General features: G+C 38.6%; 1 protein-coding gene and 1 long non-coding RNA gene across 4 annotated transcripts in view; one reads left to right on the top strand and one right to left on the bottom strand.

The window, feature by feature from the left end:
• KCTD16 (potassium channel tetramerization domain containing 16) overlaps positions 1 to 14,358 on the bottom strand; it is a 263,762-nt gene that overhangs the window by 213,007 nt on the left and 36,397 nt on the right. The gene's annotated exons all lie outside the window — the stretch shown is intronic.
• LOC132681412 (uncharacterized) overlaps positions 1 to 14,358 on the top strand; it is a 44,885-nt gene that overhangs the window by 10,569 nt on the left and 19,958 nt on the right. Inside the window, exon 3 of one of the 3 annotated variants that reach the window (XR_009611050.2) lies at positions 8,112 to 8,326. The exons of the other annotated variants lie outside the window; for them this stretch is intronic. This is a non-coding gene — a long non-coding RNA (uncharacterized LOC132681412). The remainder of the gene's footprint in view (positions 1 to 8,111; positions 8,327 to 14,358) is intronic. 3 annotated transcript variants of the gene reach the window in all.

Genomic DNA, 14,358 nt, shown 5'->3' on the forward strand with positions numbered 1-14,358 from the left:
TAGCTGCCAAGAGGCCACACATAACAGACTTCTTTCCAGGTCACATCCTACACATTGTCAGCGATCACCCACCAGCTCATTACTGGGTGCATCCTAGACTATATCCATGATTCTGGTTGTGTGAATACTGCATATGGAGCCACAGGAGAGGTTGCACATAGCCAGCATTAGGGTTTGGGACTTCTTCTTGTCTCCTCATACGTGGACTGTGGGAATGGAGTGGGGCCAATCTACTGGGTGCCCTAGGTCATATTTCTCCCTTGTGTGCCAAAGTTTTTCTCGGCTTTTGAACTAGTTATCTTAACAGATGCCTATCACTTCATGCTGGCTGGGAAGATGGAATGCAAAGTCCCTAGGGACTGATTTGTAAACTCCTGTCCCACCCTCCAATTCATCACCTGGCAGTACAGTATTGAACATTATGACATGTTAGAAAACGACTGAACTACTAAATTCCTGTGGGCAATGCATCCTAAACAGAGACTGAGATACTATAAAGAAAATGTTTGGTATTTCAAGATAAGTGACTTTTTAATGACTGCAGGGTTTTCTCCAGCTTTTGACAGGACACCTAATTTGTTCTGTTTGATTGGCAAAGAACTTGATTATCTTGACTTAAAAGAAAGCAACTCAGGGTGTCACCACTATCACCTATTCAGCCAACATCAAGTATTTATTGAGCACCCACTGAGTGCAAAGCATGTTACAGGAGAATAAAAGCTAAGAAAATACAGCCTTCTCTGCAAGGGAAGGCATTCTTTAAAGGATGAACTAAAACAAATGGGAATACCCAATTTTCAGTCACTAATCTGAGCACAGTGCAAACACACAGGTTTGGGGCATATAGAGAGGGCTAGTTACAAGGTCTACAAATGGGCGCATCTTTGTATCCAACTACTGGTTCTGTAAGTTGTCTCCAAATCCCCTACATTTAGAAATGACATCAAAATCCTGCAGGGACTATAGAAAATGAAATAAAATATACAATTTGTTTGAAAGAGCATCTCAATTTGATACTCATCAGGCAGCATCTATGCTCATGTCTAATCTGCTGACCCATTGGCTATTCCCATGATGATTGCTTAGTACCTACTTCAAAGTTTCGCCCAAGGTTTTCAGATAGGGGTGTGGCATGGTAAAAGAGTGGGGCTTTGAGACAGAGACTTGGATTTGAGTCCAGCTTCCCCACTGACTTAGAGCCATATCTCTGTAGGTTAATGACTAAATCTTATTTCCATTTCCTCTTCTCTAAAATGGGTATAATAGCACAAAATTCATATAATTGTGCAGGCGAAATAAGATCAGGTATAAGTAGGCTTATAGCAGTACAAAGTCTAAAAAGTAGTAAGTATTAAAGAAACAGGAGTATTTTTCTTATTTCCCTCCTTTTGAATGGAAGTCTGTGTGTCAGTGAATGAAGAACACAGGGACTTGTAGCAGCAATTGTGATCGCTGTTTCCTTTGAAATTTGTTCACATTGCACGTAAGGTCTATTTTAGTTTCATGGCAACCGTATACAACCATGAGTTACCTCTTGTGCTGCTTAATGTTTTAATCACACTGCCCACTAGTTATACACTAAACAATACCTATTGTCTCCTCAGTTGAATGAAAAATCCTTGTGTACAAGGGCCGTTAGCATCTTCTATAAATGTACTTTTAGGGTATATTTCAAGTGTTCCCTCTATATTTTTCTAATGACTAAAATGTAAATAACATGATAAATACCTATGATCAAACCAGGATACCTCTCCACTCATTTATAATTTGTTTTTTGTTTTTGTTTGTTTGTTTGTTTTTGAGGGCGGGAACTACCATGCCCAGGTATACACTGAAGGTTTGGTGTCCGTAGGACACTGTCTTCACAGAGCAGTTACTCCCATATCATTGGCTTTTATGTTTCGATCTTACTCATTTTAGCATTCCAGGATGTACCATTGTATGTTCTTGCACATAGAATATATTCTGTGTACATTTGATGCACCAGTGACTAGTCTTGGTATAAATGTTGGTGAAATTGAAACATGGGAGTATAACTCATGAATTAAGAAGGATGGACCTATAGTTAGGGGGGAAATATGGTTATAGATTATCTAAGCAGCTGCAGGCAATCTAGGTCGCACAGAGCTCTGCCAGCTTGGTGGGGCTGAGAGATGATGCTGTGTCGTCCAGGTGAAGTCAGTCCCAAACAGCACACCACTCACTGAGACAAGCCAACTCCCAAGAGCCTAATAAAAAACTGTGCCTAAACCTTTGCCGACTTACTCCGTGTTAAAAGAAAAGAAATGGTTGTCTGAAATTACTTTAGCATTTGCAAGGTTGAAACCAACATGTTTGTGCTAGCTGTTCACTAGCTATAGGAGTCCTCAATTAAATAGGTCCTACCTTGCAGCTAAAAAGCAATTAGTCTCACAATTCATGAACACTTATCTTACAGTTCTATGAAATTCTGGCTCTATTGTGAGTGATGGTGGCAGGAGCGTTTTAGAATAAAAACGATTCCTTGAATTTGATTGTTCAATATTGTGCTTTGGGGACTATCAGGGGAAATGATACACACATCCCTGCCCTCTAAGAACTTACGATTTGGTAGGGATGCAGATACATGTATAAATAACTCAAATATAGAGTGAAGAATGAAATACAAAATTAGTAATCATGACTTACCCATTACCTACAAAAGGCAGCATTTTTGCCACACTCTCCTCCTTGCATATTCTGATTTATCACTACTCCCCACTCAAAAGGATTATTAATAACTTAGTTTAAGATATTAATAACCACCTTTTCAGGTTCTGAGGGAAGATGTTGATCACACTTATTATCCCAAGCCTCTACTGTACTTAATATATATATATATATATATATATATATATATATATATATATATAATCTCACTGGTGGCTCATATTCATCATATGCAATAGTATGAAAATCCTAAAATTTCTTTTAAATAAGGAATTTCCTTTAGCAACATGATCAATGGCCCCCAAACTGCCACTTACGATCCCTAGACCTTTTAGGACTTCTTGTTGCTTTCGAAGTGTTGTTGCAAAGCACTCCTCTCCATCCAGCCTGGGGGGGAAGTAAGGCAGACAGATTATCACTATTAAAAGACTCCTGGGGGATTTTCTGGGTGTCTCAGCTGGTAGTCTTCCCTGGTCTTGTCCTTCCTGATGCAGCACAGGAAATAATAAACTTGTGGACGCAAATTTATTCTATGTTCCTATACGCTAACCTTGGGATGAATCTGTTTGCAGGACCCCAAACAGTTTCACCTCAAAGAGATGTTCTAACAGCCTTTCTCTCAGGACTAGACTTTGCAATCTCCTTGATTTATTTGTCTTGTTTTGTTTTGTTTTCAAAAAGAGGCCTACAGCAGTCAATTGTTTTGGCTGAGGTCACAGCGTTTAGAATAATTGAAGAGTTTCTTTGGTTTTACACTGCAAACGATAGGAATAGAATGTAGAATGTGATGTTTGTATTCCTGCAAAGAGCCATCATTGTACTTTTTTTTTTTTCAAATGATGCTGTTACCTCTTCCCATAGGTGATTTCTGATCAGTGAAGAATAGAGTTGGAGTTTTAAAAAGGAGGAATCTAGATCTTAAATGCCCCGGGTTCAAACCCAGGTAATAGCAACATAATGGTCACAGTCATATTTTATCCAATGGAGGCTTAAAAGCATCCCAGTAAAATTTGTGGGAACAAAAAATGGATGCAATATGAGCCTGGCATTTACAGTATTAATATCTCGCAGGATAATTATATATGATCCAGCAACCTACTTTTAGAGATCCAATTCTACCAGTAAATATCTGGATGACCTTACCAAGTCATTTAATTTCTCCAAATCCCCATTTTATCATCTGTACAAGAGTGAGCCATTCTTTAAGGTTTTCATTTGCTCAAAATCCTATGGATTAAGATTTCCTCTTTGCCGAATGTTTGTAGTTTTATATGCCCACCAATTGTCTGAAGCAAAATCAAGTGATTATAGGATTAAAATCACTTTGAGCCCCAGGAACTACATTTTTTCCAAATTCAGAGGCAATTTGGCCTCTTCTCTCAATTATCAGAAATTAGTTGGGGTGAGAGTTAATACCCTCAAATAGAAAGAAGAAGGTATTCTGGTTGCGTTGCCAGCTTAGTCTCAATCTCCAGGGAAGTGTTTTCTAGATAATATGGTGGAATATGCTTTTGCCAACCAGATTGGTTTTCTCCAGAGACCTACACAGGCCTCAGATACACCGGTCAGTAGACAATGGGTTGTGACCCTAGAGATGCCTATAATCAGCTTCCTACTTCTTCCTCAAGTCCCAAATGGGAATTAATGTGATGGAGATTTAGTAGAAACATAGCAGACAACAATCCTTTTTTTTAATTCCTGAAAAAAAAAGAAAACCCAGGACTTTTATATTTAAAAAAACTCTTTTGTAAAGTTTAAATATAAAACAAACTTCCAGGTTTCATTAGCATTGGATTTGGTCTTGGTGTACGTATTATTTTCCCTTTGAGAGGCATTTAATCTCTCTGGGTCAAGTACTTTCAAATAGCTGCTATCTCAATTTGTAATAAAAGACACTTTTTTCAGTAGAAGAAAAAGCCTGTTATAAATCCCTCTCCTGTCAACAGGCATAACATCTTTTAAAAACTACAGAAAGGGGTATCCGGTTGGCTCAGTTGGTTAAGCGTCTGACTTCAGTTAAGGTCATGATCTCACAGTTAGTGAGTCTGAGCCCTGCATTGGGCTTTGTGCTGACAGCTCAGAGCCTGGATCCTGCTTCAAATTCTGCATCTCCCTCTCTCTCTGCCCCTCCCAAGCTCACACCTTGTCTCTGTCTCTCTCTCTCAAAAATAAATAAACATTTTTTAAAAATTAATAAAATTAAAAAAATTAAAAACTATGGAGAGCTGCCCAAATGGTCTTTTTTTAAAAAAACAAAAAAAAATGAAAAAAAGCTGATTCTATTTTTTTTTGAGGGGAGAAGGGGAGGGGCATACGGAAAGGGAGAGAGAATCTTAAGCAGGCCCTACGCCCAGCACAGAGCCTGATGCAGGGCTCTATCTCATGACCATGATATCATGACCTGAGCTGAAATCAGGAGTAGGACACTTAACTGGCTGAACCACCCAGGTGCCCCTAATTCTGTTATTTTGTATAGTCACAGGTTTGCACTTTTGAATGGGGGGTGGGGTCCAAGGAATGAAATTATACAAAGTTGTTCCCTACTTTTGAAGAAGGAACTACATTTAATAAATAGGCAATCAGCTTGATGACCAAACTTGTATAAAGCACCTGCTTTGTGCTAGTCATAATTCTAGACCTCACAAAGATACAAGAACACATGAAGTATCATAGTCCCTGATACGGGGTTCATTACACTACTCTCACTATTTTCACAGATGTTTGAGGATTACCATAAAAAAATGTGTAGTGATACCCAAATCCCAATATTATGTGGCTAGAAGAGGAGTGATACATAGGATATCTGTCTATAATATATAATTATACATTATATAAATATGTGACACTGGTAGATCTGGATGTACCTGTAAGTAGTGGGATAGGAGGAGAAAACATGCTGGCTTAGGGATAAAGATGACAATGAAAAGGAGTTTGGTGTGGCACACGGCAAGATGACCATGGATCTTCAAGCATACAATATCTGGCATGTAGCTGGTGATCCCTTGCCAAAGGATACATCTAAATTATAACACTTTACCCTTTTCATTAAGAGAACTAGAAATAGTAGGTCTGGCTTGAAACAGTAGTTCACAGAAATGACCTGTTGGGTTCCTATTGGTTATTGGCAAAATTAATTCCTAATATTAGAGACATTGCCTCATAGTGAGGAAGGAAAAGGTGGAGGTGGGTGGGGGTAGAAGAAAACCAAGACAACACAAGGCGAGAAAAAGAAGCTGCTTAGGCCGTGACAGCCATGCTGTAACCCCTGAGTTAGGGATAGAGATGGATGAAACTTCTCTGATTCTCATCCTCTGTTCCGAAACTTGCCTAATGTAGTATCATGTAGTTGCATGTCTTTTCCAGCAAAATCTTCCAGTAAGGTTTTTTGACATGAGCCTCCTTATTGCCCTGAAATCCAAAGAATTCTGTGGATTGATTCTTTGTTATCTGGTTGAACTACACTGAGAAAGCTGAGAAAATCTCACCAGTGAGGCTGTAGGTGTCATTGTCACCCTAGCCTATATTAATCAAAGGGGAATACTTTGGCTCTTTGACTTTTTCTAGGGAAGTGACATTCCAATTTAGTATCCACCTACTTTGAGTTTTCACAAAAAGCATTAAGACCACCTGTCCAAAGTTTGTACCTAGAGAAAACGGACACACTGAATATTAATAATGACAGGTTAAAATATTTATAGATTTTCTGAAAAGGCAGTAAAGAAAAAAATCAAGATTCACTTGGATTTATCTTTTGGTAGCCCTCCCCATAGTGCTTTTTGGTAGATATTGTTTATGCAGACTTTTGTTCACCCAAACAAGTGAATGCTTGGATTTAAAAAGATGATAAATGGGGTGGTGGTCTCTCACACATTTTAAAAATAAACGAATGACCACATTTTTCTAAAGAAAGACCTCTTTTTTGCTTAAATTATTCAATGTACAAAAAGTTACATACCTTCTACTTTTAGGAATAGATTTACTCATGCACTGTATTGATATATCACAAACCACAAGCTGTCAGTGGCATGCCTGTACATGTAAATCGTATCTGCACATGCCACCTGGCATAGAAATTCTTAAAGTTTCCTCCAGCTAGAAGTTGACTGAATTAATAATGGTCAGGAAACTCTTGGAGAAAAACCAAATGTTTAGGGATTGGAGAAGATGTTTAAAATGTCACATTTTATGGCTGTCTCACTGAAAATGGATCACCGTGCCCAGTCTATCTATAAAACAATGCTGAAAGTGTTGTCTTTTGCTTCTGCTACTTGAAAATCAACTACTCAGTTATATGCAAATAATAACAATAATAACCTTTTATTTAGCATTTTCCCAGGCTCTCAGCGATGTAATAAATATGTCCTATTTCATAATGCTCACCATAAGCCCATGATGTTGGTGATATTATACAAGTCAAGAAACTAAGGAAGAGAGAGATTATCTAATTTGCCCAATGTCATGCAGTAGTCATCGGTGGAGCCTGGGTGTAAAGCCTTCCAGGTGGTTGGGCTCCAGAACTCCCTTTTCAACAGCATCCTTTACTAACTGACCACATACATTGGTTTAAATATAGATTTTTTTAGTTTGTCACTCAAAACTCTTCAAGCCTTACCTAATTACCCTTCCAGATTTATCTCTTGTATTTTAAGACTTCTCCACACAGATGTCAGACTCTGGCCAGATTAGGACTGGCCATTTCCCCAGACATCCTGAACTTTCTTATTCCATTACTTTACTGATGGTATTTCCTTGAGTTAAAGTGCGGTCACTTATTAAGGGCAGAGGGAGAATTGTAACCATTTTAAAACATATACAGATATATAATAATTATAAAGGCTAACAATGATTGATCAATCATTTACTATTTGTCAAGAACTGCGTTTAATCCATTTTACACAAACATATAACGAATTCACTTATATGTAATAATACATGTCTGAATTGCTACCTTGATGTTAGAAGAGGAAGCCAGGCCTTAGGGAAGTTAAAGCATCTTATCCAAATCAACCCAACTAATAAGCAGCAGAACTCCAAGACTGTCTGACTCTAATGAGCAAGCTTGTAACCAAGCAATCTAGGCTGCATCTATTCCAAATTCTAATTTGCATTATAGTTGTTTGAGAGTAAGTTTTATATCTCCCTACTAAACTGCATGCCTCTTGGAACAAAGGCTAGATTTTGCATCTCCAACCCCTCCCCTGCCCCCAAATACATGCACACACATGCACACACACACACAGAATTCTGAGCGCAATAAGTAATAAGTGGAGGGAAAGTAAGGAAGTGAATTAAGTAAAGGCAAAGAATTCCAAATAAAAGTGGCAACTTTGTGACTCCTGGACTATTGAATCCCTGGGAGAAATATGCCTCCTGTGCCCCTTGAAGCATCACATATGTTAACTGGGCATTATTTTTGCCCCTAGGTCCCCTGACATGGACCGGAATACTGCAGAAAGCGCCAGTGTGCAGTGGATCCTCTTCATAAGGCCCTGCCAGAAATATCCCCCGGTTCAAGCAATTCACAACCGCTCACCTTGCTGTGAATGCTGTGCAAAGTTGTGGTTTGTGAACATATGGGAACCAGCCGTTAATTCAGGCTTCTCAGAGATTACAAAGCCTGCAGAGACTGTAAAATCAGGTAAAATTTTTGAAAGGAGCACGTTTCCTGGGCAGTTTTTGTATTCCCAGTTAGATTCCCAGCAGTCTGAGAAATAGGTATGTAAATTAAAGAAAGTTATTTAAAAATTCCAGGGCCAGAAGATATTAATAAATCTGATTTTGGTTCTAAAATGGGCAAAGACTCGAGTCAGCAAAATTTGAGACCACTTCTAATTTTATCTGACCCATTTGGTTACACGCTGCTTCTTGTGACAATATCAGTGCCCCCGGTATTCTCGAGAACTAGCAAGGTGTACGGAAAGAATGCCGGACTCAAAGTCAAGAGACCTGGATTCAAGGTCAGGTCAGACTGTCCCTTAAAAGCAGAACAAGCTGGTCCCTTGAGCCTCATTTTCATATGTAAATTGGAGATGGCCTGACTATTGACTTGGTATTGTTAATACAAAAACCCACATGAAATACTTTGCAATATATAGGGTCTACAACATAAAATGCATTAATCAATGGAGGGAGGCAAAAATTATAGCTAACATAAAGACCATATGTGATACATATTTTCTATTTGATTATAAGCAAGAATAGAGTTTTTCTCTCTACCTCCTTTTCTTCCTACCTCTATTCACTTAACTGACCTTTACTGAGTGCCTAATATGTGCCAGACATTTTATCAGGTGCTGGGAATACAGTGGCAAACTCATCAGATAAGATACCTTCAGGGGAGCAGGCAATCAAAGAATGTGCAAATATATAAATGAATAATTTCTGAGGATGAGAAGCACTATGGAGATAATGATTACAAAAGAACTTTTTGAGGAGGAGACACATAGTCTGCAATCCGAATGATCACAAAGAGTCTCTGGCACAGAAGAAAAAGAAAAAGTGAGAGGAATATTCCAGGAAGAGAGAATAACAACTGCAAATCCCTAAGACTGAATTATCTTGGCATGTTTAAGCTACGGAATCAAGGCCCCTGCAGTAGTAGTATAATGAATGAAGAAGAGGGTTTACCAGACAAGTTGGACAGGTAATACGTGTAGGAAGGGCCTTGGAGAGTGTGGCAGAGAATTAGATTTTATTCTAAATTCACTGAGAAGCCATTAGATAGTTTTAAGCAGGACAATGACTTAATCTGATTTGCATGGTGGAGATCTTTGATAAGATCAAGTAAAGAGGTAGAGTCTGTTAACATTGTAACACTGAGTGTTTTTGTTCATAGAGGCAGCCAATATTTGGCTTTAAAAAGATTCTTCCACTGTGGAGGTTGATCAACATCTCAGTCTCAACATGCTGTAATTGAGATTTCTTTCCAGTAGGATTTCTCTCCATTTCTTCCCTCTTTCAGAAATGGTCATTAAATGCTTCCATCTTTGGAACAAAAACCATGAATGCATCTTCGACTCATCTAATCCATCAGCAAAGCCAGAGGCTATTCCTCACCTTCTTCATTGGAAGTACCATGGCCCAAGTCACACTCGGCTCTGCCCAGATGACTGCAATGGCCTCCTAGCTGATCTCCCTGCTTTCGACCTTGTCTTTCTGCAGGCTAATTTCAATACAGCTGTCAGAAAGAGTCTGATGATATTATTTCTCTGTCCAAAACCTTCCATTTGCTCTCTCATCTCAGAGTCAAAATCAAGGTCCTCACAATGTCATGTAAGACTTGACCCCACGTAGCCTACTTGCTTCTCTGTCGGCCTTTCATGCCAAGTTCCTGTTGACTCAGCTTCAGCCACACTGGCCTTCTTGCTGCTCCTTGAACACTTATGCCTCCTCTACCTCAGGTCTTGGCTCTTCCTGGCCCTTCTGCATAAAATGCATTCTATAGATATCCATGAGCCTTTCTCATTTGCCTGTTTCAGGATTTTACTGAAATTCCATCTTCTCAATAAGGCCATCCTCAGTCCCACTCTCTAAAATGGCACCACTGTCCCCAACACTCCCTTTTTCCCTTCTTGGCTTTATGCTTTTCCATAGTACTTACCCACATCTACCATACCATAGATTTCAGTTATTTATCTGGGCCAAACTAGAATATACTACTCCAAACTAGAATATAAGGTCTGTAAGAGCAAGATTGTTGGTCTGTTTATTCATTGCTGTGTTCCCAATACCACATAACAGGAGCTCAATAAATATTTATTAATCAAATGAAGAACCTGAAATTCACAAGCCTCCTCCACAGGTCAGTGTCACTGAGCATGGAAATCACCCAGGCACCATTCTCCAGACCAAAGCTGGAACCCTGGGTGGACTGGGGGAGGCGCAGTGGGCAAAAAAGATGGCAGGAAAATTAGAGAAGTGTTAGGAAGGCCTGAGAGAGAAGGCACTGTTGGATGCCCATTTACCACAACACTGACTTGGTAAAGAAATAGACGTGTTCTACAGCATCTTCCAGACTTTATGATCAGTAAGATTGGTTTGTTTTCATTGGTTTGTAATGTACTATATATAAATAACCCTATGAAGGAGGTAATAACATTAATCACAATGATGATAATGCTAGAATTTATTGAAGACTGTTGCAGTTACTACTACTAACTATTCCACAAGTAGCTTAAAACTACCATTTATCATATTCATAGATTCTGTAAGTTAATTCAAATGGCATAGTGGGAAAGGTTTTGTGTGCTTCATGATGGCTGGAGCCTCAGCTAAGAAGACTTGATTGCTGGCAACTGAAATCAAGTGAAGGTGTCTTTATTCATACAACTGGCAGCCAATGCTGGCTATTGGCTGGGACCTCAACTGGAGCTTTTGACCATGCACCTACTTGTGGTCTAACCATGTGCCTGGACTTCTCAGGGTGATCAGGCTTTTTCCATGGTAACTCAGTGCTCCAAGAGGGAGTATCCCAGCATACAACGCAGACGGTGCAGTGCCTTTCGTGACCTGGCCTTGGAAGTCACAAAATATCATTTCCACCATATTCTGTAGCCAAAGCAATCACAAGCCACAGAGAGGACATAAACCTCACCTCCTGATATCAGAGAAGCTGGGAGATACTGTTGCGGTCACCTTTGGAAACTCACAGAAACTATGATAAGCATTTTACATAATTACCTAATTTAATTATCATAGTATCCCAGTTAGATAGTCAGCATTATTTCAAATTTAGTGTAAAAGAAAACTGAACTGTAGAACGTTCAGTGATTTGCTCAAGATCACATTGCTGACATCTGGTGTTGCTGAGAGCCAGGTATATGTATAACTAACTCCAGAGTTCATGCTCTTCCTAATATATCTTCCCCATGGCCAGAGGAGGCTCAATAAACAAAGTGATATGAGGTTGGGAGAAAAATGCAGAAATCAAAGTGAGAGAAAAGGAGTAGTAATTAGGAAAACAAAAAGAAAATCAGTAGGCAGTAGGGCATTATGATGGTACCTGGTCAATGTACAATTATCATTTAGTGATTTCATTTGTTTTATTTCACAGGATACGGAGATAGCATAGACAATAGCCTACATACAATTCCTCCTAAGTTAACACAAACCAAATATTTAAAACTTTAATTAAAAAATCAAACACCATCAAAGTTCCATACTATCCATTTTATTCCATTATATTTTAAACATTTTGAAGTAAGAATTTGATTGTTTGAATGTTCTCAATATTTTGCTCTTTAAATGAATGTTTAGTGGATGTAACTCAATGCCAAATTTGGCTTGGTTTTGTCTTAATGACTTCTGCAAAATAGCTACCATTTATTCATTGAGCAAATGGAATATTCTGATGATTTTTTAATGCTACCTAGAATTACATACAGTCAGTGTCTTTTCAGTAATGCACTCTTGGGCATAAACTTCCAGATCCTGCTGTATATTGAAGAATTCACATTAAATTACTCTTCTCTGTGAACATAATGGTAGATAATGGAGGAGTCAAACAGCTGAAGACCATCTCTCTGCCCAAATGTCACCTGATGTCTGAGATACATCAGCCTCATAATTTCATTCCCCTGCAGACTTCAGTGGCTTCCCCCATTGTCCTTGCGATGAAGAACAGGATACTCAGCATGACCATAAAGCCTTTCAGGATCTGAACCCTGCATGGTTCTCAACCCTACCTGATGTCCCACTTCCTCGTTGCCCCTGTCTTCCAGACATTCTGTATTTCTTTACTGTCTTTGAGCAGGTCAGTCTTGCTCTCCCCTTAGGACTTTCGCAGACAGTAGTTCCCCGACCTGGAATATTCTTATATCCTCCCTGTATCTGGCCAACCCCTAGACAGTAAGTCTCACAGTAACCAGCACTTGCTTAAGGACATCTTCCCAAATCTCCCTGACCAGGTCACACCCTCCATCCCTTCATATATACTCTTAAAGTCCTTCCTTCAAGGTATCCATCTCAGCATGACTTCACATTTATTAGTTTGATTCTCTGATTAATTTGTATCTCCCACAGTAGACTCTAAGCTCCTCAAGGACAAAGATTGTGTGCATATTTGCTCTGCAATCCCCAGCCTCCAGCACAGTGCCAGGCCCATTACTCAGTAGTTACTTATTAAATAAGTAAATGGATAAATAAATGTTAAAATGAATAAAAAATTATAATTCAGGTTTTTGAGGGTCTCAATCAGCTTTTTTAAAAGAATAATCATTATTGTCTTCCCATATCCAAAGTTTTCTAATCTTACTACCTCCATAGTTCACAATTAGATGACAGGCCAAAATGATATTAATAATGCATAATTCACACACAATTTTCAGATTTTAAGGAGTTTCACATTAAATACTACAATTTATTTGATCTACCAATAAAGAATATAAGGCTCAAAATGCTACATAGTTGATAAGACAAAAAGTTAGAATTCTAATCATGCCACGAAGACTCCTGGCAGAGGTGAGAAAAAAGGAAGGTGAGAAGCTGGAAATTGGGTCCACTTCTGAAGACTCATTGGGAAAGATATCTAAAAATAGATGTATTTCTTCAACTTCAAACAAAACACAGACTTAATTTATTAAAGGGGTCATTTTGTTAAAGTTGAGATAGATTGGGATATATATATATATATATATAGCCAGAGAGTATATCGGATAGGGAAGTAGAAAAGTAGAAAAGAAGCCTGTTAGTTCAATTCCACACCTTAGACAGAAACTCTCACCAGTTTCTCCTTTATGTATCTGTTTTGTGCTTATTCCTTCTATTGTACAAACAACCAACTTAACATAGATTCTGCTAGTCTTGACTGGCCTGTACAATGCCACTGGCTCTCAATGTTTTTTGTGTATACTCTTAATCTGACAACTAAAATAGAAATTGGTAAGAACCAATTTATTTAAGCACAACCCAGTGCCCCACACTCAAGGGTCTTATACATCATTTGACTCAACCACCTCTTACACAGACTTCATTGGACACCAGTCAATCCCAAAAGAGTGGACTAAGAAGCCGAGTACAGATTTACACTGTTGAGTTAGAAAGACAAAAAATGAAGTCCTAAGTCCGCGAAGGATCAGGAGTCGTGGAAACTCTCTATGCTTTGCCTTGGGTACCTTAAAATACTATATACCATAAATGCATCAACCTTCACAATGATAAAAGGGCTGATTCAAATTATCTCAATCCTTGAGTTTGAGTTAACGTTATCCAGGACTTCTTCTGTTAGCTCTAGCCTCCTGTTGGAAGCAAAAATAAATCCTGTCTAGAGGAATACCATCTTAGAGCTCACTTTACCCTGATATTTCAAATACAGTGTCTGGAACTCAATTAAAAAAAAAAAAAAAAAAAAAAAAAAAAAAAAAAAAAAAAAAAAACAAGCCCAAGAAGGAATAAGACAAAGGGATCACAAAGAGAAGAAAAAACAAAAACAAAAACAGACAACATTAACAAACTCATATGGGATCCAAATAATAGTTGGTTGGCGAAGGTGCTGACCTAAGTAACTCTAGAAATGGATGGAGTCTGTTAAGACCCAAAGCAAAGTAAACTGTACATAAGTACCTTTCTCTAGTTGGTAAAGCTATGTCCCACAGAGTACAGGTTAACAATTTTGAATTTGCTACACATGCATACTGGAATTGAACAGTTAAGTAAGTGGATGGCAGATAGCAG

Source organism: Panthera onca, chromosome A1 (genome assembly GCF_046562875.1).
Source record: "Panthera onca isolate mPanOnc1 chromosome A1, mPanOnc1 haplotype 2, whole genome shotgun sequence".
NCBI lineage: Eukaryota > Metazoa > Chordata > Mammalia > Carnivora > Felidae > Panthera > Panthera onca.